The sequence below is a fragment of the Talpa occidentalis genome, unplaced genomic scaffold (genome assembly GCF_014898055.3).
Source record: "Talpa occidentalis isolate TD23 unplaced genomic scaffold, MPIMG_talOcc4v2.1 talOcc4.9, whole genome shotgun sequence".
NCBI lineage: Eukaryota > Metazoa > Chordata > Mammalia > Eulipotyphla > Talpidae > Talpa > Talpa occidentalis.
The window spans coordinates 32,594,198-32,614,357 of NW_023605305.1; the positions used below are offsets into that span (position 1 = coordinate 32,594,198).

General features: G+C 39.3%; 1 protein-coding gene across 2 annotated transcripts in view; it reads left to right on the plus strand.

The window, feature by feature from the left end:
* The window catches only part of ZFYVE9 (zinc finger FYVE-type containing 9), a 112,572-nt gene that overhangs the window by 6,987 nt on the left and 85,425 nt on the right, over nt 1-20,160 (plus strand). The window lies entirely within an intron of this gene.

Genomic DNA, 20,160 nt, shown 5'->3' on the forward strand with positions numbered 1-20,160 from the left:
CCAAGGTATTTTTGAAGTAGATACATGTTTGCTCTGCTATTAGGAAAATATAATAGATCTGTGGACCTCATTTCTCTGATCTGAAGATGGGTAGTGGACTAGATGCTAAGGCTCTTTCCACATTTAATATTCTAGTTAATGTTTCTAAAGATGTTCTGAATGTTTTCTAAATTTCTGTTATGAGTGAGACCATCCGGTATTTTTCTTTTTCTTTCTGGCTTATTTCGCTGTGCATGATCCCTTCCAGCTCCATCCATGTTGCTGCAAATTGCATGAGTTTATCTTTTTTGATTGTTGAGTAATATTCCATTGTGTATATGTACTACATCTTCTTGATCCAGTCATTTATTTTTGGGCATTTGGGTTGTTTCCATAGTTTAGCTATTGTAATAGTGCACCTAAATAAGGAACCAGGAAAAAACTTAATTATAATAAAGTAAAAATCAAAACCAACAAGCCACTATAAACTATAGACACACTACGGGGGAGGGAAGGAGGGAGCAGGATCAAAACAAGAGGGGTGGGAATTTGTATGGGGACTAAGATGAAAATGCATACGTTGTGCAAAAATGAAAAGTGATGTAAAAAAATGTATAAAAGAAAAAAAAAGTACTGAATGAAAGGTTATGGCATGTAGACAACTCCAGGCAGTGGTGACTAAATATTTTCACTGAAGTAACAGAATGGGAGGCTGTGGGCTCTGCCTGGTTGCTGAGAAAGATAGAGCCAAGTTCATGCAGTTATAATGTACATAAAAGCATTCCATATAATAAAGAGAATATATTAATAAAATACAGAATAAAAACACAAACTCCAGAAATTAGTTTGATGAAGGTTGTGTCTGAGGCCTCTTCCCTCTCTCTACCTGTTCCCCTTTTTTTCTGCCCTTGTGATAGTGTGATTGAGAAAAAAGCATCTAGAACTGCGTTATATGAAAACAGCTGGGTCATCACTAGCACACTGAAATAATTAAAGTGTTCATATTACTCACAAAGTGAGAATTCAGTAATTAAAATGTGGACCCATTGTTGTATATCTTCAGAGAGCTGTTTAGGAAGCAAAGGAGGGCATGTTTTGCATTTAAAAGGGAGGAAATGCATTTTAGTGACAAAACTTTTATATAGCTTTCCTGCCCTTGAAGTCTGGGAGATGCTAATGTTGACATATAGATGGATGATATTTTAACCAGCAGGAAATCATTAACCAGCTGAAAATTGTAATCCTTGTTAACTACTGGAGTCCTTGGGTCAGTGGATCTTGACTTTGGAAAGAAATCCCAGGCCAAGAGGAAGGAAATACACTTTAGTGGATTCTTTAGCATACTATATCCCTCACGAAAAGACTTGCAAATTCATATTCGTAAAAACTGAAGAGTGAAAGCAAAAAAGGTGTTTAACTTTTTTCAGCAGCATTTTACCGAGGCTAATTGACTATGGAATCCTTTCCCCACCACGTAATAGTTTTGTATATCTCACCTTCACAATATCCATGACTATTTGATGCATACAAGAACTGGGGCATAGGCCAGAGGTGCAGGCGTGGTGAGAGGATTTACCAGAACAGAGTGGAGAGCAGAACAGGCGGATTGACTGAAGTACACTGCTGAGGGGAGCAGCGGGCCGAGACCATGTGGGTCACCTCCCTGGCCAGGGATTGAATTCATGCTGCAGTGGCTGCTGATTGCTTCATAGTGCTGAAACTTAACCCCTTGCACCACCAGGGAGGCCCCAGTATAGGCTTTGGAGTCACTGCTTGAGTTCATATGTTTTCCACTACTTTTATTGTATTATCGTGGGCAAGTTTAATTGACTTCTCTGTGCCTCAGTTTTCTCATCGGTAAAATGGGAATAAAAATAGGACTTTAGTGGGGCAAATGAGATGATGCATATAAAGAGCTAATTATCTTAGTGTGATGGGTTGTGTCCCCTGGAAGTAGATACTGAGGTGGAATTAGTAGTGCAAAGATTTTACAGGAGGTAGAATGGAATGCCTGTGAAAGGAAAGGGAGAGGAAGTGGAGTTGACCAAGAAAAGTTTCAGTCTGTCATGTAGATGGCGGTGGGGGTGAGGCCACCCATCAGCCAAACATCAGAGAGTTAAGAGTGAAACTTAGCTCTTCCTGGTGCTCTGCCTTGAGAAGAAATGGTTAGTATCCCCATCATTTTCATTCATTGGCTAGGAAGAGTATGGCCTTAGCCAGAAAGCTGAGATGAATTCTGAACATGCTGCAGCTGGAGGCTATTAGTTAACTACCCTTTTTGCACCCAAATGCAAGTTTTTTTTTTTTTTTTTTGAAGGGAGAGCCAAGTGACTGCTGCCCATAGTCCATTTCTTGTGTTGCATGGATGTATGTCTCCAAATGACTTCTGAGAGTAGCTCCTTCAAGGTTCCAGGGACCTCTCTTCCTAATGGGAAACTTAGAAAAATAGGTTAATGAGACAGGCTTTGACCACCATCTGTAGCTGGTCTCAGTGCCAGAGTGGTTGTCATTATCTCCACTATCCGGTTTAAATTCCCTGGCCGTTAATTACCATTTCTGCTAGTCTTGGTGGTTTACCTAATGGTATAATCCAATGCTCATTTCTAGGGTTCTGAGACCCATCCATATCGTCTCAGGTTTGAGTGGCTGCATTTGTCCATTCACAGTTACATTTGGGCAGGGGAGTATCAAGTGGGAATCATTTGAGTTCTATATATATTCCTTCTTACTCCCATTATATTGTAGCAGCCCAACTTCCACCTGAGGATGGGGGTTTTTTAAACCTGCCAATGATGGTGATACCTCTTCTTGCCTTCTGATCTTGGGACACAGCTATAGCCCAAGCTGTTGCTGCAACTTGTAGTTCAGTATGATCCTTGATGTGTGTCTGTAAAGGGCAGGAATGGACACAGTGCAGGTTTTCTATGATCCCAGCAGATGGGGTAAGGGAGGAGTCAGAGTCCTGGAGGCCTCACTGGCTTTTGCATACTTTTATTGGGATTTACCAGGTACATGGCAGGCAGGGGTGCAGGGGGGCCGGGAGGCTGGCAGGCCTCCCAGCCCCCAGCAAGTCTTCACTCTATCTGGGCTCTCCAGCGTTCTCTCTGCTTCTCTTGTAGTTCTCTCTCTCTCAGCTTGTTTTGCTGCTCTTGGCATCCCCGTGACGCCACCCTTATAAGCGCTGTCTTAGCCCAGGTGATTCCCATCTACATATGCCTACACCCTATTTCAGGTGCCCACCATCAGACATGCATTCAGGACCACAGGGTTCCATCATCTATCCTAATGGCAGGAGGGCAGAAAAGCCTGATACTTTTTACCTTACCCTACAGTGTCTCTGGCAAAAGTGTGCCCACGACCTCTAACACAGTAGAGCCCAGTATCATGGGAATGGGAAGCACAAAGTCCTCTAGTGGATCATTGGTAATGATGGTAAGTGGGGGCCATTTCTGCCTCTTTGTTTTCAGATTCTTGTGTTCTTCCTGCTGGGGACATAGCTCTGAATCAATGCATGTACTGCGTCCTAGAGGGTAGCTAAATATTCTTGTCTCTGAGCTGGTTTATCAGCTGTGTGTTCGGCAGATCATTCTGATATTCTATAGGCTGACTGCTTTTGTATGGTGTTATGTGTTAAGAGCATTGGATCCCATAGTTATGGATCCACTACCACAATTCCTTTACTGTGAAGAGGCCCCCTTGGTTGGATGCTATGTTATTTGGAATTCCATGTCTGTGGATCAATACTCTGTAAGCCCTTGTTTGTTTTAACAGGGCTCTGTGGAAATAAGTATCTACTCCTGTGAGGATCAATCACTGGGCCTTTCTGAGCTGGGACAGGATCAGTGTTGTCAACTTGCCACCTGGTAGCTGTTGGTCAATATAGTACTGAGGCATTGTGCTGTGTTGGGGCTGGAGTATTGGTTTTTTTGGTCATAAATTGGATATTCAGAGATGATAGCCATATTGAGCCTCAGTAACTGGGAGTCCATGCCTTACTCTTTGCTTCCATTTTTATTCCTGCAGTAGTAGCTTCTACATTTATATTCTCATGCCACTTCTGGGGTGGCCAATCTTAACTGAGTCATTTTGTCTACTTATTTTTCAAAGTTTCTTCTGGATTGGAATTTTTCTGGTGGGCTTAAACATGTGAAAAAGATTTTCAGGCTTTGTGCCCATTCCCATATGTTCATTAATTTGTCTCTACCTATACCGTCTTGCTTTCATTGCACTTCCTTTTACTTGTAGGCCCTTGACCATGTATTCCGTTTGCCTTGGAGTCAGTATATTATTTCCCTCTACATAAGGTTCATGACCAGATGTATCACTTGAATCTTAAAGGTTGCCTCTTAAGTATGGCTATAATGAAGCTGTTCGATTTTCTCTTTTTTCCCCCAGCTTGCATTCACATACTGAGCTGACATATTTATAAGTCAAGCTCTGACTTTTATCTCTTCCTTAAGTTGGTCATATAGGATCCCTCAAATAGCTATAGATGTAAAGCTGAGAAAAAGGTGCTGTTACAATTGTGGTAGGTGTCAGGGAAATCTTGCTTGTCTGCCTGTGTAATTCACTTGTGCTCTTTGGTTCTGCTGTTTTTTTGTTTTTGTTTTTGTTAGATTTATTTATTTATGCATACAAGAGCTGGGGTATAGGCCAGAGGTGCGGGGTCTGGGGTTGGGGGGTGAGAGGATTCACCAGAGACAGAGTGGGGACCAGAACAGGCAGATTGACTGAAAGACACTGCTGAGGGGAGCAGCAGGCAAGACAGGAGAGGTCTGCTGTGCTGTGTGGGCTATGTGGGTTTGTTCCCTGGCCAGGGATGGAACTCGGGTCTAAAGTGGCTGCCACTAGTTTAATAGTGCTAAGACTTAGTTAGCCCTTTGTGCCCCCAGGGAGGCCTCTCTGCTGGGGTTTGATTTAATGTACATCTCCATCTCATAATGGATTCTTGGCTTTATGACTTGGAGAGTCCAATTGAGCCCAGCTTATAATGGGCAGTTCTGGCCATAGGCGCCCAATGGTCAAACATTCTGTCTCTTACCAGAGCCAGCACACTGGGATGTTTTTCTTTCTTGCAGAACTCTAGGGGCCTACATTGTGATTCTTCCCTTCACTCCCTTCCTCCCTCCTCTGCCCCCTCCAGTTGCTGCCAACTCTTGGACCCTTTCCTAACATTTACACCTTCTGTAGCATGGGGACTTCTTACACTACAACCTGAACCTGCTACAGAGTTGCTTCTCCCCCTCAAAGCTGGCATCCTTTCATGTTGCTCAGTAGAGGAACCACAGCACTGTTCCTGTATATAGACTGTGTTGCCTCTACAATCTGAAGAAGCCTACCAAAACTTTGTGCTGCTTTTTTTGGTAGATACAAGATGCCGCAATTTGTCTTATGTTTTCCAGGGCATATGTTGGCCACTTAACCCCTAAAACTTCACTGAAATAGCAGATTCGTGAATATTTGTATAGTTTTTCTTAAGCACGTGTATCTTACCATGTCTCGACAGCATACTCATTTGTCTCTTGCGCAGTCAACATGATATCATTGTCAATCACCATAACATTTAATGGATGGTGTGGTAGTCTAATCATTCATCAGGACCCAAGTAGTTGATTTTCGTAGAGGCCAGACTGGTGCATTAAATAATGGTCTATGTGCACATAGGATTAGCAAAAATATAACCCCAAAAATTAAAATAAAAAAAATGGCAAAACAAAGGAAAGGATCCACTATCCATGCATCTCTGAGATCCTTAAGAGTGGCAATAATCTCTGCCTTTTCTCCTCCACCCCCTATACAATACTGTCTTTGATGTACTAATTTGGCTGGGGATTGGGAGATATTTTCAGGTTTCACTTGGTCTTTTCACTATGATTTCTCTTACTCTGTGGGTCAAGTACTTAGGAACCCAAGTATGTCATTCCCATTTATACATTCAGGGGAGATGGTGGGAGAGGGGTCAAAACAGAGGAGGCAAGAGCATAAGGGATGAGGGAGATGGATCTCAGGTGCTATGGTGGTGAGAGAACTACAAAGACTATACCTGAGGAGAGGAATCATATACCATCCAAAAATTAACAAAGATGTAAGAAAGTAATTAAAAATCTGTTTAAACCATTAAAAAAATAAAAGTAATTGAAGATCAAAAAAAAAGGAAAGAAAATAGGGGCCTCCCTGGTGGCGCAAGGGAGCACCACACTGTGAGGCAGTCCGCAGCCTCTGTGGCACCAGTTCGATCCCAGGCAGCCAGGGAGCAACAGACATGGCCCAGCAGACCTCTCCTGTCTCGCCTGCTGCTCCCCTCAGTGGTGTACTTTGGTCAGTATGCCTGTTCAGTTTCCTACTCTGTCTCTGGTGAATCCTCTCACCCCCCACATCTCTGGCCTGTACCCCAGCTCTTGTATGCATAAATCTTTAAAAAAAAAGAAAGAAAATAGATTTTTAAAAATAGACAGGGAATTGACATAAAACATACTATTTTCAGCTGTACAACACAGTGAGTCAATATTTGTATGAACATAGTTTGACCTCATATTTCTGTGAGTCTTGGGATCTCCAAGAGTCCGTGGATCACACTTTGAGGACCACTTGAAGTAATCTGAATGCATCCCATTTTGTTTAGGTGTTTTCAAGCAGCCTAAACTGTACCTTGTAAGAATCCCTAGCTGCTTCTTAAACTTGCATAAATTGAAAAGCCCGGTTATATAAATTCCACTGAACGTTCAACTGACTAAATCATTAAAAATGTTTTAATAACATAGTGCTTAATCTACACCCTTGTTTTCGGTCTGAATACTTTACTGCTTGCTCATACCTAATAACTCCACCCTAATGACTTTTAAAAAAAGGTTTGAGATTTGCATTCTATGCTTTTTTACTCTGAGCAAATTTCTTAAAACATGTAGCAAGTGCAGCAGTTAATCTTTTGACATTTAAATCCAGTGAGACTTCCTCTAACAAAAATAACCTTTTGGAAAAGGCAAATAAAGTTAGGATTGGTGATAAATTTTTCACAGTCTTGAAATGAAAACAATTAGAAGTTTGCTTGCATTGTAGCATTATATATATTTTCCATCACATGTGGTTTTGTGTGAAATCTGGGAGTAAGGTGGGACTATTTTCACTTTGTATATGTAGTCCTTATTTAAGGAAACATTAATGTTTCATAAATGAAATTTGGAAATAGAAACTAGTTTTTATTACAGATTAGATGCCTTGATAGAGAAGTCTAGATGGATTATCTAGATTTTTTTCAGTATATTGGATTTTTCAAAAGATTTATTTTATTTATGCACGTAAGAACTGGGGTCTAGGTCAGAAAAACAAATCAATTTCACTGATGAATTCTAGCAAACATTCCAAGGTGATTTTTTAGTTTTTTTTAAGATTTTTATTTATGCAAATAAGAACTGGGGTATAAGTCAGAGGTGCGAAGGGTGAGAGGACTCACCAGAGACAGAATGGGGAACAGAATAGGCAGATGTACCGAAATACCCTTCTGAGGGGAGCAGCGGGCGAGACAGGAGAGGTCTGCTGCTCCATGTGGGTTGCTCCCTGGGCAGGGATTGAACCCATGCTGCAGTGGCTGGCAGCAGCTTGATAGCGCAGTGTTTAACCCCTGCGCCACCAGGGAGGCCCCCCCCAAGGTGATTTAATACCTATCTTTCTCAAACTCTTCTGAAGAATCTTCTTGTTCAGGGCGGGCCTGTCTTTTGTTACATATATGCTTATTTATATAAAATGCATTCAATTGGGCCTACCCTGGTGGCGCAGAGGTTGAGTGCTGGGCTGCGAAGCTGCCTGCAGCCTCTGTAGCGCCAGTTCGATCCCCGGCTACCGGCGAGTGTCCCACATGGTTCTCACAGACCTCTCCTGCCATGCCCGCTGCTCCCCTCAGCAGTGTATTTTGGTCCATCTGCCTGTTCTGTTCCCCTCTCTGGCTCTGGTGAATTCTCTCACCCTCCTGCGCTTCTGACTGTACCCAGTGCTTGTATAAATAAATAAATCTTTAAAAAAAAAAGCATTCAATTTTAAGATAGTCTAATTACAAGAAGCACAAAATATAAAAAAGATAGTTACATATGTGACTTTAAAAAACTATAAGATCAGGGGCCTCCCTGGTGGCGCAGCGGTAGAGCGCCGGGTTGCGAAGCTGTCCGCAGCCTCTCTGCAGTGCCGGTTCGATCCCCGGTTGCCAGCCACCAGAGGAGGGTCCCACTTGGCGCACAGACCTCTCCTGCCGCTCGCTGCTCCCCTCAGCAGTGTGCTTTGGTCCTTCTGCCTGCTCTGCTCCCCGCTCTGGCTCTGGTGAATTCTCTCACCCTCCCGCGATTCTGACTGTACCCAGTGCTTGTCTAAATAAATAAATAAATATAAATAAATCTAAAAAAAAAAAAAAGTTTTTTTAAAAAAATAAATAAATAAAAAACTATAAGATCAGGGCCTCCCCGGTGGCGCAGAGGTTGAGCGCTGGGTTGCGAAGCTGCCCATAGTTTCTGCAACGCCAGTTCCATCCCTGGCCACCGGGCGAGGGTCCCACATGGCGCGCAGACCTCTCCTGCCGCCCACTGCTCCCCTCAGCAGTGTACTTCTGTCCTTCTGCCTGCTCTGCTCCCCGCTCTGGCTCTGGTGAATTCTCTCACCCTCCCGCGCTTCTGACTGTACCCAGTGCATGTATAAACAAAACAAACAAACAAATAAATAAATAAAAACATGCCTCTATAAAAAAAAAAAAAAACTATAAGATCAGTTTAGACAAGTCAACATAAGAAACTTAAAAATAATGATTTGTGCAAGAGATGCAGTTCTTAGAATGCACATTCATCTCAGATAATCTCTCTTGGTCTTTCTTACTCTCCCTCAGTCAATTAAGTGCTGCATCTCTGAGCATCCATCTTTCACGGATTATATTGTATTGTTGGCTCCACCCCCAGTGGGCCTGGAAGTTTCTTATTTTCTGAACTCTTAGCATAGCTTTTTTTTTTTTTTTTAAGGTTTATTTTATCTATGCATAGAAGAGCTGGTGTAGGCCAGAGGTGTGTGTGGGGGGGCGGGGCAGGGGGGGGTTGGGAGGATTCACCAGAGACAGAGTGGGGAATAGAATAGAGATCAATTGAAATACACTGCTGAGGGGAGCAGCAGGTGAGACAGGAGAGGTCTGCTGCAACATGTGGGTCAGTTCCCTGGCTGGGGATTAAACTGGTGCTGCAGTGGCTGCAGATAGCTTCATAGTGCTGAGACTTAACCCCTTGCGCCGTCAGGGAGGCCCTTTAGCGTAGTTTTTGAGCATACACAGTAGATCAGTAAATACATGTTTAATTAGATATGTGCTTGGATGAATTCATGGACAGGCCAAAAAGAGGCTTTCATTCTGATCATGAATAAATTTAACAGTGAACAGGAAAGGAAACCTAAATCTCCAGATGTAACACTTGCTAGATAAATTTCAAAAATCTTTGAATTTATGAACTTAATTTTATTTTCAGTATTTAGGTATAGTTTCCCTCCCTCTACTTGAAACATCATAGTATGTATTTATTGAGTTGTTTGCTGTCAGTCTTCAAATTTAATTTACTGGATGTTTCAAAGATATAATTGATGCAAACAGATGTACACTTTACTGGTTATGGTGTTGTCTTTTATTGTGAAGACTGACCAGAAAATGTCTGAGTTTTTTTAAAAATTGTGAACATATTTTCAGAATTCGTTTATTGTTACGTTCTTTCCCTCATTTGTTGGTATTAATTCAATATTGCTTTCACTACAGGCTTTCCACAGCCTTCCCTTTTATAAAATGAAATTTAGGGCCTACCTGCTGGCACAAGGGGTTAAGCCTTAGCACTATGAAGCTATGGGCAGCCGCTGCAGCACGAGTTCAATCCCCAGCCAGGGAGCTAACCCACATGGCTCAGCAGACTTCCCCTGTCTTGCCCACTGTTCCCCTCAGCAGTATATTTCAATCAGTCCGCCTATTCTCCCCACTCTGTCTCTGGTGAATCCTCTCACCTCTCTTCCCCCACTCTGGTCTACACCTCAGCTCTTGTATGCATACATAAATAAAATCTTTAAAAAAATAAATAAAATTTAGGGCCTCCCCGGTGGCGCAGCGGTTGAACACTGGGTTGCAAAGCTGCCCGCAGCCTCTGCGGTGTCGGTTCGATCCCCGGCTGCTCCCTGGCCACCAGAGGAGGGTCCCACATGGCGCGCAGACCCCTCCTGCCGCCCGCTGCTCCCCTCAGCAGTGTACTTCATGGGTCTACCTGTTCTGTTCCCCGCTCTGGCTCTGGTGAATTCTCTCACCCTCCTGCGCTTCTGACTGTACCCAGTGCTTGTATAAATAAATAAATAAATAAATCTTAACAATAAAAAAAAAAAAAATGCAAAAAAAAAAAAAGAAATGTTAATGATTATGTTTAAAAAAAAAAATTTAAAATCAAGTTAAAGTAGGAGTGGAGTAGGACTGCAGATAGAACATCATGGAGTTTTATAAATTCATGTCAGCTAATTTGATAGTTTTTACTCCTGGGAATAAATCTATCTGGCAATTTTAAATTAAGTTATTTCATGGTTCTATTTGTCCTTTTGGAGAAATTTATCCTATTTTGTTTCTTTAATGATAAGTGTGGATGCTTCCCTGGCATGATGTTCTTATTATAGTTTGCTTTGGGTGGTGTTCAAGTGTTACTTTTGCTCAAATATTATTTGTAGTATTTTAAAAATTAAGCAGGTCAACACCACATTTTTGTGACTTAATACTTAAAAAGTTTTAAAAAATACAAATTTGAAGTCAGTCTTCTCAATTTTTTTCCCCTGCACCAAAACAAAGTCTTTTGACTATCCAGGAAGATTAGCATTTATACTATCACTGATAATATTCTTTGAGATTTAAAGAGCTACCAGTGTTCAGTATAAAATAATTGATAGAACAGTAATATTGAAAGCACAGAAGGAAAAAAAAAAACAACTCCGCTTACATGGATAGTTAAAGACAAAGGAAAAAACAAGTCTGTTCAACAAACAGTATTGAGAAAATTAGACAGCAACATGCAAAAGAATGAAAGTATATCACTCCATTCATAAACATTAATTAAAAATGGGTCAGTGACTTGGATGTGAGACCAAAACCATAACATAAACAGAAGAAAACATAGGCAAAACACTCTGCAACACTGTCTTCAAGCATGTCTTTGGGGACTTGACTACAATGCAAGGAAAGCAAAAGCAAATATAAACAAATAAGATTACATCAAATTAAAAAGCTTCTGCACAGTGAAACTACCAGTAAAACAAAAAGACATTCTACTGAATGGAAAAAAATACTTGCACATCATACATCTGACAAAGGACTGTTATCCCCAAAACTTACACTCAACAAAAGGAAAACAGACCAATCAAAAATGGGCAGAAGAGTTAAAGACACTTCTTCAAAGAAGACCATACGATCTGACAAATGGTCCATGAAAAAAGGCTCATCACTTACCAGGGAAATGCAAATCAAAACCACAGTGAAATACCATCTCACACTGGGTAGAATGGCCCTGTATCAAAAGGCCAGAGATAAGTGTTGATGAGCATGTGAGGAAAAAGAAGCCCTTTTTGTACACTGTTGGTGGGAATGTAGATCTGTCATATACCCAACAATTCTACTCTGGTATATCTACCTGAGGAATTTAAAACACTAATTTGAAGGGATATATGCTCGTTTGTGTACACTGTAGCCCTATTTACAATAACCAAGCTATGGAAACAACCCAAGTGCCCAAGGACAGGAGTGAATTAGAAAAATGTGTACACACACACTCACACACACACATATAAAAGCTGAGTTTATATATATATATTATATATAAAGAATGTTGCCATTTGTGACAACATAGATGGAACTGGAAACTGGAGAGGAGAATTTTAAGTGAAAAAAGTCAGAAGGAGAAAGACAAATCCTGGATGAGTTCACACATGTGGACTACAGAGAAATAAAGGGTCAGACAAAACCAAACCAATAACGAACTCATGACATCTTACTGCAAAACTGAGGCAACCAGAAGGGGATGGTGGCAGAGTAGGAGTAATTGAGAGAGGGGACCTAACAGAGCATGGTGGGGGCTTATTGGGGCTTTATTTCATGGGCATGGTGTGAGAACATATCTTTGTAGAATATTGAACCAACCAACTTCACCCCAATAAACATAAATGGAAAAAATTATCTTTTAATCATTTGTCCAGTTTTTCATTTAAGAGGAGATATATAATTGCACTTAGAGAGTGTCTTTTTTTAATAGTAATCAAAGAAAGGGTTAGGACAGATTTTTTTTTTATACACATTTAGGAGAAGGAAAAAACAGGCAAAAAGAAGCTTAGTAACTATCAAAAGATCACATGCTAAGAGATCATAAATTCATATAGAAAAACTTACCTGACAAAATCATCAGTGCTTTAGTATAGATTCTTTTCATGAAATTACAAGGTCTGGGGAATATTCTGCAATGTTATTTTGCTATATATCTCTGAGAGACAACTAAAAAGTATTATTCCCTGATGAATAAATCAAACAAAATGATTTAAGTTGCAGCTTTTAATATAGAGCTTTGCTAAGCACTTTAAAAATTACTTTGTATCTTCAGCTGTTAATCATGGTTGAATTTTGATGATTGCTTTGGAGAATATGGTTTCATTAAAATGATAGTATTACAGTTTTGTAGCCCTGAAAATGAACTTATATGTTGTAAGAGGATTGGCAGCTAATTTTTCCAACATATTATTGAAGCTTTATTATGATGATTTATATGGTAGACTAATGGACATGGGTTGAGCAGGCATGTTAAAGTCAGGCAGATTAGAAATAAAATATATTTTAGGTTTAATTAAAATTTGTAGAGATATAGTACACTTAGAATAAATCTGTCTTAGCAGTCATCTGTTCAATATGTAATTCAGTGATTTTTAGTGTATTCACAGAGTTGTATAGCTGTCCCCACTATCTAACTTTTGAACAGTTTCATCACCCCAGAAGAAACTCCATTCCCTTTGGCAACCACTTCTCATCTCCCTTATCATCTCTCCTCACCCCTTGGCAACCAGCTAATCTGTTTTCTGTTTCTATGGATTTGTCTGTTCGGTACATGTCCTGTAGATAGAATGTGCCAATGACTCCTCTCATTTAGCCTATTTTTTCAAAGTTCATCCTTATTGTAGAATGTATCTGTACTTCATTTCTTTTTATTATGTGAGGTGTGGATATTATTATTACTATTATTACTACTCTTCTATGGTAAGGAACTTGAGGCCCAAGGATAGAATAACTTGTTCCAGATCAGACACCTAGTACTCTCGAGCCCAAATATGAACTCGGGCTATTTGCCTTTATGGTCTGCATTCTTAATCATCCAAGAAGCACTTTTGTCTGGGTTACCATTGAGCTATATACTTAGTCTTAAGAGTAGCACCTACCACGAAGAAAGCATTTAATTATTTATTGAATTAATTTTTAAAATGAAAAGGCACATCATTTTTGAGGATAATTTATCAGTATCAGAAAGGACATATACTAATGACTCAGTAATTCCATTTCTTTTATTTTTGTGTAGAAGAACTGGGGTATAGGCCTGAGGTGCCAGGGGTGAGAGGATTCATCAGAGACTGAGTGGGGTGTAGAACAGGTAGATTTACTGAAATACACTGCTGAGGGGAGAAATGGGGAAGACAAGTAGAGATCTGCTGTGCCATATGAGGGTTAGCTCCCTGGCTGGGGATCGAACTCAGGCCATTGGGGTGTTAGCACTGAGACTTAACCCATAGGCCACCAAGGAGGCCCTAATTCCATTTCTTAATGTGTATCTTTAAAAATACCATGTATATAAGGACACATATACAAAAGTGTTCATGGCAGCACTCTTGCTAATTGTGCCAAAATGGAGGAAAATGTAAATTCTCATCAGTGCTATAAATAACCAATAAACATTGATTTTGTATATATATAAAATGTAAAACCATATATAAAACTAATAAAACTATTGGAAGTGGGTATATTTTAGAATTTTGTATGTATAATTAAATGAAGTTGCATATCTGGACAGATATCTAGGATACATTTTTGAATGAGCAAATGAGGAAAGAGTAAAATAAATGAAAATGTACACAGGTACACTTTATAGGCAATTTGCAGAAAGACCAATAAACATGAAAAATATAAATAGATGTTCAACTTTTACTCATAATTGAAAATTAGAAAATTAGATACCATTTCCTACCTGTGAGATTGGCTAAGATTGATTAAAACTCAGTAATAACAGCTTGTAGAAAAAAATTTAATATACTCTTGGAGAAAATATAAATAAACATAGCATGTTTGGTAGAAATTTTGGCAGTATTAAGTTTTAAATTGTGTGCTACATTTATCTCCAATTCCATTTTAAGGGATTTATCAGATATTAAACCCTGCAAGGTGTTTTGCTAAGTGCTATCAATACTTTAATGGCTAATATAGTCCTGGAACCTCTCACACAACTGATAATTTAGTGTTACAAGTATAATCATAAGAGTTCTACGAGAGTTATGCAGGAAACCTGGTCTGAAGGCTCAAAGAGGGCTTCCTTGAGAGTAATCTGAGACCTGCCTGAATGTTGAGTGAGTTTGTAGTAGTCAGGAGGAAAGAGTTGAAAGAAAAGTGTGGGAGGGTCTCCCTCGTGGCACAAGGGGTTAAGACGCAACCTGTAAAGCAATCCGCAGCCACTGCAGCACTAGTTCGATCCCCAGCCAGCCAGGGAGAAACCCACATGGCGCAGCAGACCTTTCCTGACTCGTCCGCTGCTCTCCTCAGTGTATTTCAGTCAATCTGCCTGTTCTGTTCCCCACTCTGTCTCTGGTGAATCCTCTCACCCGCCCCCCCACAACTCTGACCTGTACCCCAGCTCCTGTATGCATAAATAAATAAGTCTAAAAAAAAAAAAGAAAGAAAAGCATGGGAAATAGCAATCCAAGAAGGAAAAGCATGGTAAAGGACTAGAGATGGAAAGAAAAAGGTGCTCTGGAGGGATAAGAAGATGTCAGTGTGAACAGAGAGAAGTAGATTGGGAAAACAAAATAATAACCTGGAGAGTTAGGCAGGGGTGAAATTAGCAGGACCTTATAAGGTCATTGTAAGGAATTTTAAGTGCAATGGAAAACAATTGAAGCATTCCAAGCTGAAGAATCACTTAATTAGAGCTTTTAGAATATTAGCTTAACTGCCTAGAGAATGCATTGGGGAGAGGAGGTGACAAAAGTAGATGTGAGATCAGTGAAGAGATTATTTCAGTAATCCAGATGTGTGATAATAGTGTCTTGAGCCAAGGTAGTAGGTGGAGTAAATGGATTTTTATCAATTTTAGGAAACACTTGTATATTGATGGTGAGCATCATGAAGAGGGAATAATGGACAATGACAGTATCATGAGCAAGTGGGTAGATGATGTAGTGATCAGAGAAGAAACAGCATTGATTAATGTGAGAGTAGATGTAGATTTGAGATGGTTTTGAGACAGAGAAATATTAAATAAGCTCTTGGGCATAGAGGTTTAGAACCCAGAAAAGAGGTAGTAGATAGAAATATTTTGGAAAAATATAAATCAAGAAAAGAAGAGGACTGAGTACAGAACACTGAGTGAGAAATGTCAACTTTTAAGATTGGGTAGAAGAGAGAAGAGGAGGCATTAGGGATGTTAGAGAAGCAGTAGAAAATGAGAATTGTCAGTATCATGCAAGTCATAGCAGACTTTATAAAGGAGGAGGTGATCTACTGTGATTGAATGTTGCTAGGTGAAGAAAGAAGCCAGAAAAGAATGGGACGTGTGTAGGAGGTGAAGGGGAAACAACTTTTTTTTTGAGAAAATACTCTTTTTAAATATGAGGAGTTCACTGTTAGAAATTTGAGGTCTGGTGGAAAATCCAGATGGTAAGTAAACTGAGTCTCAAGAGATGAGAGAGAAATCTCAGAGCCATTCACATGGAGATAGTAGTTGAAAACTATAGAAGAAAAGGGAAGGTACTAGGAGAGCACCTACCATTAAGAGATTTTCTTTGGATTATCATTACATAATATTGTAATATTCATAATAGAAGTAATTGGAACATGGGTTTGTTTTCTATTGAGTTATCCCAGGCTATCGGTGAAACAATTCAGATTGTGTTCTTTTTAAATCTGATGTTGTGAAAAGTAAAATACAATGCTCTAAATGCTCACAAAAAGTTAAGATAGGAGCATACATAGTATCTAATTTTACTGCAAATATTTGTGTAATTTTATGAATCTACCAATTTATTAGTTTTCCCATAGTACTTAGATATGTGAGCTATATACTCGTAGTGACTGGATTAGTGGTATGTATAATACTGCTTTACATATGTTCTTGTTACTACTCTTGGTACGTACACACAATTTGTATTATATGAATTATATCTCTGCCAGTTTGCTACCTAGAATGAACTGAAAAATAAGACCCTCCTCTCAATGAATTTATTTCTTGTTTATTATCTTCTTGTAGATCATAAAATATCTGAGATTGTGTCTGCACTTTGAAATTTTAGCTATGCAGTTAAGGTTGAAACTCTGATTTTGATGTTTTTCGTCTTAATTTATAACATACTATTAGGATATATTTGTGAAGACTTGTTGAAAGTTTAAGCAGCCAACTGGAACTTAAGAAAAAAGGGGAGTTTATAAGGATACTAGAATTTCTCAAGAACAGAGTATCTCTTAGGAAAATAAACTGACTGTTTAGGTTTAACTAATGCCCAATCATGGCATTTTATCTTGCAGTAAAAGTGTAAGAGAGAGCGAGAGAGAGCGAGAGAGAGAGAGAGTGTGTGTGTGTGTGTGTGTTGATAGGTAGGCAACTTTAGAATTCTGCTGACAAATATAATCCAATAGATATCTACTATATAGAAATTAGCGATGTGTACCAGAATTAATATAGTGTTTTTTTAAAGATTTATTTATTTATGCATACAAGAGCTGGGGTACAGGCCAGAGACGTGTGGGGTGGTGAGAAGATTCACCAGAGACAGAGTGGGGAACAGAATAGGCAGACTGCCTGAAATACACTGCTGAGGGGAGCAGCATGGGGGTAGGGGGTTGGGGTGGGTGGGGAGACGGGAGAGGTCCCCGGAGCCACCATGTTTGCAGCTCCCTGGTTGGGGATCTAACTCGCAGTGCCTCCAGTGTGAGTCTTAACCCTTGCGCCACCAGGGAGGCCCAGAATTAATATAGTGTTAATAAGTGGTTCACTCCTGGGCGATTTGTATGCTAGTTTAGGGATGTTGTATATCTGAATAGTTTCTGGCCCTACACCATATTTGTTTATGTTGTTTTGTGTTTCATTACTCCAGACATGAGACTTACACATATTCCTTGTCTTATTGCCAACCTCTGATCAGTTGCTGTTCCAGAGATTTTAGTGCATACATTTGATACATCTGGTGTCAGCACAGTTTCCAATATTTGTTAAACTGCTTTCTTGTTTATCGTGTACTAGGTGAAAATAAACACCTCTTCTAATAGCTCTTGACTGGGAATTCAGTGTTTGTGAAAGAAGCTGGATTGTTATCCTGGAAATTGAATCCCTGTGTGAATGTAAGGGTAGCAACAATGTCAACTTTCCAGATCCTGCTCTTTTAGTGTACTTTGGTCTGATGTCCAGAAATAAAGCTCTTATTCAAAGGTTATCTTCTCGTTTTTTCTGCTGTGATGGGCAATGGTGTTATTGTGTAAGGCTTCCCCCCCCCCCCCAGGATCAAATGAACTTATTAGCATCTTCAGAAAATTGAACAGTCAGATTACTTTTGTATTCCTATATATCTTTCATTGTTCAGATTTAAATTCATCACTTAAGACCAGTGGCCCTGATGGATTGTTATTTGCATAAACAGGCCACTTTATTGGTTGGGTTTATGGTTCAAATCACACTCTAGAGTCTAGATACTCTCATATCATACCTTTTCTTTCTTTAAAGATTAAGTCATCAAACTATTGATAATAGGTGTTCTCTGAAGAGTTGTGATCATGGGTAGAAAACCTTGATAATGCATGGTCTAAGTTTGAGCAGGTTTTCAGTATGCAAACCAGTGATTTTATGGGGCATTAATAAACTTTGAAATACTAAGTACATTAGAGCCAGAAATGTCAGCACAACTCGTGGGATCCCTCATAAAAAAATTTCCTAAGTGGAAACACTTTGAAAGTAAGGCCTTCAGTTCTTTTTCTTTGTATCACAAGTGGTTTGTGAGCACTTAGTCTGTGTCAAACATTGTGTCATAACCTTGTACCAGCTTTTTGTTTGAATAAAGAGGTGTTTCCTAAATTGTATCCTAAAAAACCTAAAGGCTGTTTATTGTATGAGATGTACAAATTGGAGTCAGAGCTATATAGTTCAGTGGAGGAAAGGTTGCCATCATTGGGTCTTATTTTTTGCTTGTCTCTCTTATGATTCTTTTTCTTTTCTCTAAAGTATTTATTATAAGATTAGACTAAGAGCATCAAACTACTAGCATACTGTTTCAAATATCTATTGCAGTGTAATAATTTACACCAAAACCTAGTGGTTTAAAACAAAAAAAACAAGGGCCTTCCTGGTGGCACAAGGAGTTAAGACGCAACCTGTGAAGCTATCCACAGCCTCTGCAGCACAAGTTTGATCCCCAGCCAGGGAGATACCCACATGGCGCAGCAGACTTCTCCTGACTCCCCCGCTGCTCCCTGCAGCAGTGTATTTCAGTCCATCTGCCTGTTCTGTTCCCTGCTCTGTCTCTGGTGAATCCTCTTACCACCCCCATACTTCTGGTCTGTACCCCAGTTCTTATATGCATAAATAAATAAAATCTTACAAAAAAATCAAAGACATTTATATTCATCATTTAAAAAAAATAAAAATAAAACCTGGAGATGGGCATCATTGAGGCAGACTTCTCTTAGGGTTTTCATGCAGCTATAATCAGACAGTGGCTGGAGTTAGAATCATCTTGAGGCTCACTCATTCTTATATGTGAAGGTTCAGGGTCCAGATCACTTTTCTGTAGCTTTTCCGTATGGTCTTTTTGGCATGGTACCTGGATTTCAAGAGTGCGTATCTCAAAAGAACCAGGCAGAGACGGTATTTACTTTTATAAAATATGAGTCTTGGGACTTATACACTGTCTTTCCTGTTTACTCTGTTAGTTGAGGTATCAATGAAGGTCTGTGCAGGTTTGGAGAAAGAGAATATAGATTTTATCACTCTTGTAAGAACAGCATGTGGCACGGGAGCAACTCCAAATTTGGAGATATGATCTGCCAAACCTACCTTGAGAGCACTGTCTAGAGTAGGAGAGGGAACCAAGAAAGAGAACTTGGAATGATGGAATGTAATTTTATACATATTGGGTTTATCTGCTTGTCAGACTTTGTGAAAGAAATGTTATTAAAAAGTTTGGTTACTGAGCAGATACTGAATTTGTTCTGTGGTATAGTAGTATGTAGACCCAAGATAGGATATTTTTCTAGTTTATCCTTCTCATTTTCTTTCTCTTTTTTTAAACTTGTGGCCAGGATCTTGGAAATTATTATATTCATAAATCTCTTCTATCATAAATATGTCCATATCAGAATCTTGTGAATTGCTTTCATTTTACATTTTAAACATCATCTTTTCCCCTATCATTTCCTTCTTGGTTTATTTTAAAAATTCAGTCTTGGTTTCTTAATTTTAGATGATGATTCTTTCTCTTTTCCCTTATTACAATTAAATTTTAATCCTCTGTTATATATTGCAGGGAGATAATCTTTTAAAGTCCTTGTCTTTTCTACTTTTTCAATTGTCATATTTTAAAGTAAAAGTTTAAGTAGTTTAGATTTTTATTAAAATTCATATCCTCAATTCCATTTCCTTTTATTAACAAATAATATACATTCATCCTAAGAAAAAATAGGACTATAGAGTCTTGAAAAAAATGTAAATTACTCAAACACTATTGAGAAATTCTCCTTTATGTTTTGGTGTAAGACCTTTAAGTTTCCCCCCCACCCCCACATATAGAATCTTACCATTTATACCATTTTGTACATTGCTCCTTTCATTTTACATTTGGATTTTCCCCTATATTTTACTATTTGATTTATTTTTAATTGAGGTAATCTTAGGATACCCCCATCAACCAAATCACCCATAGCTCACC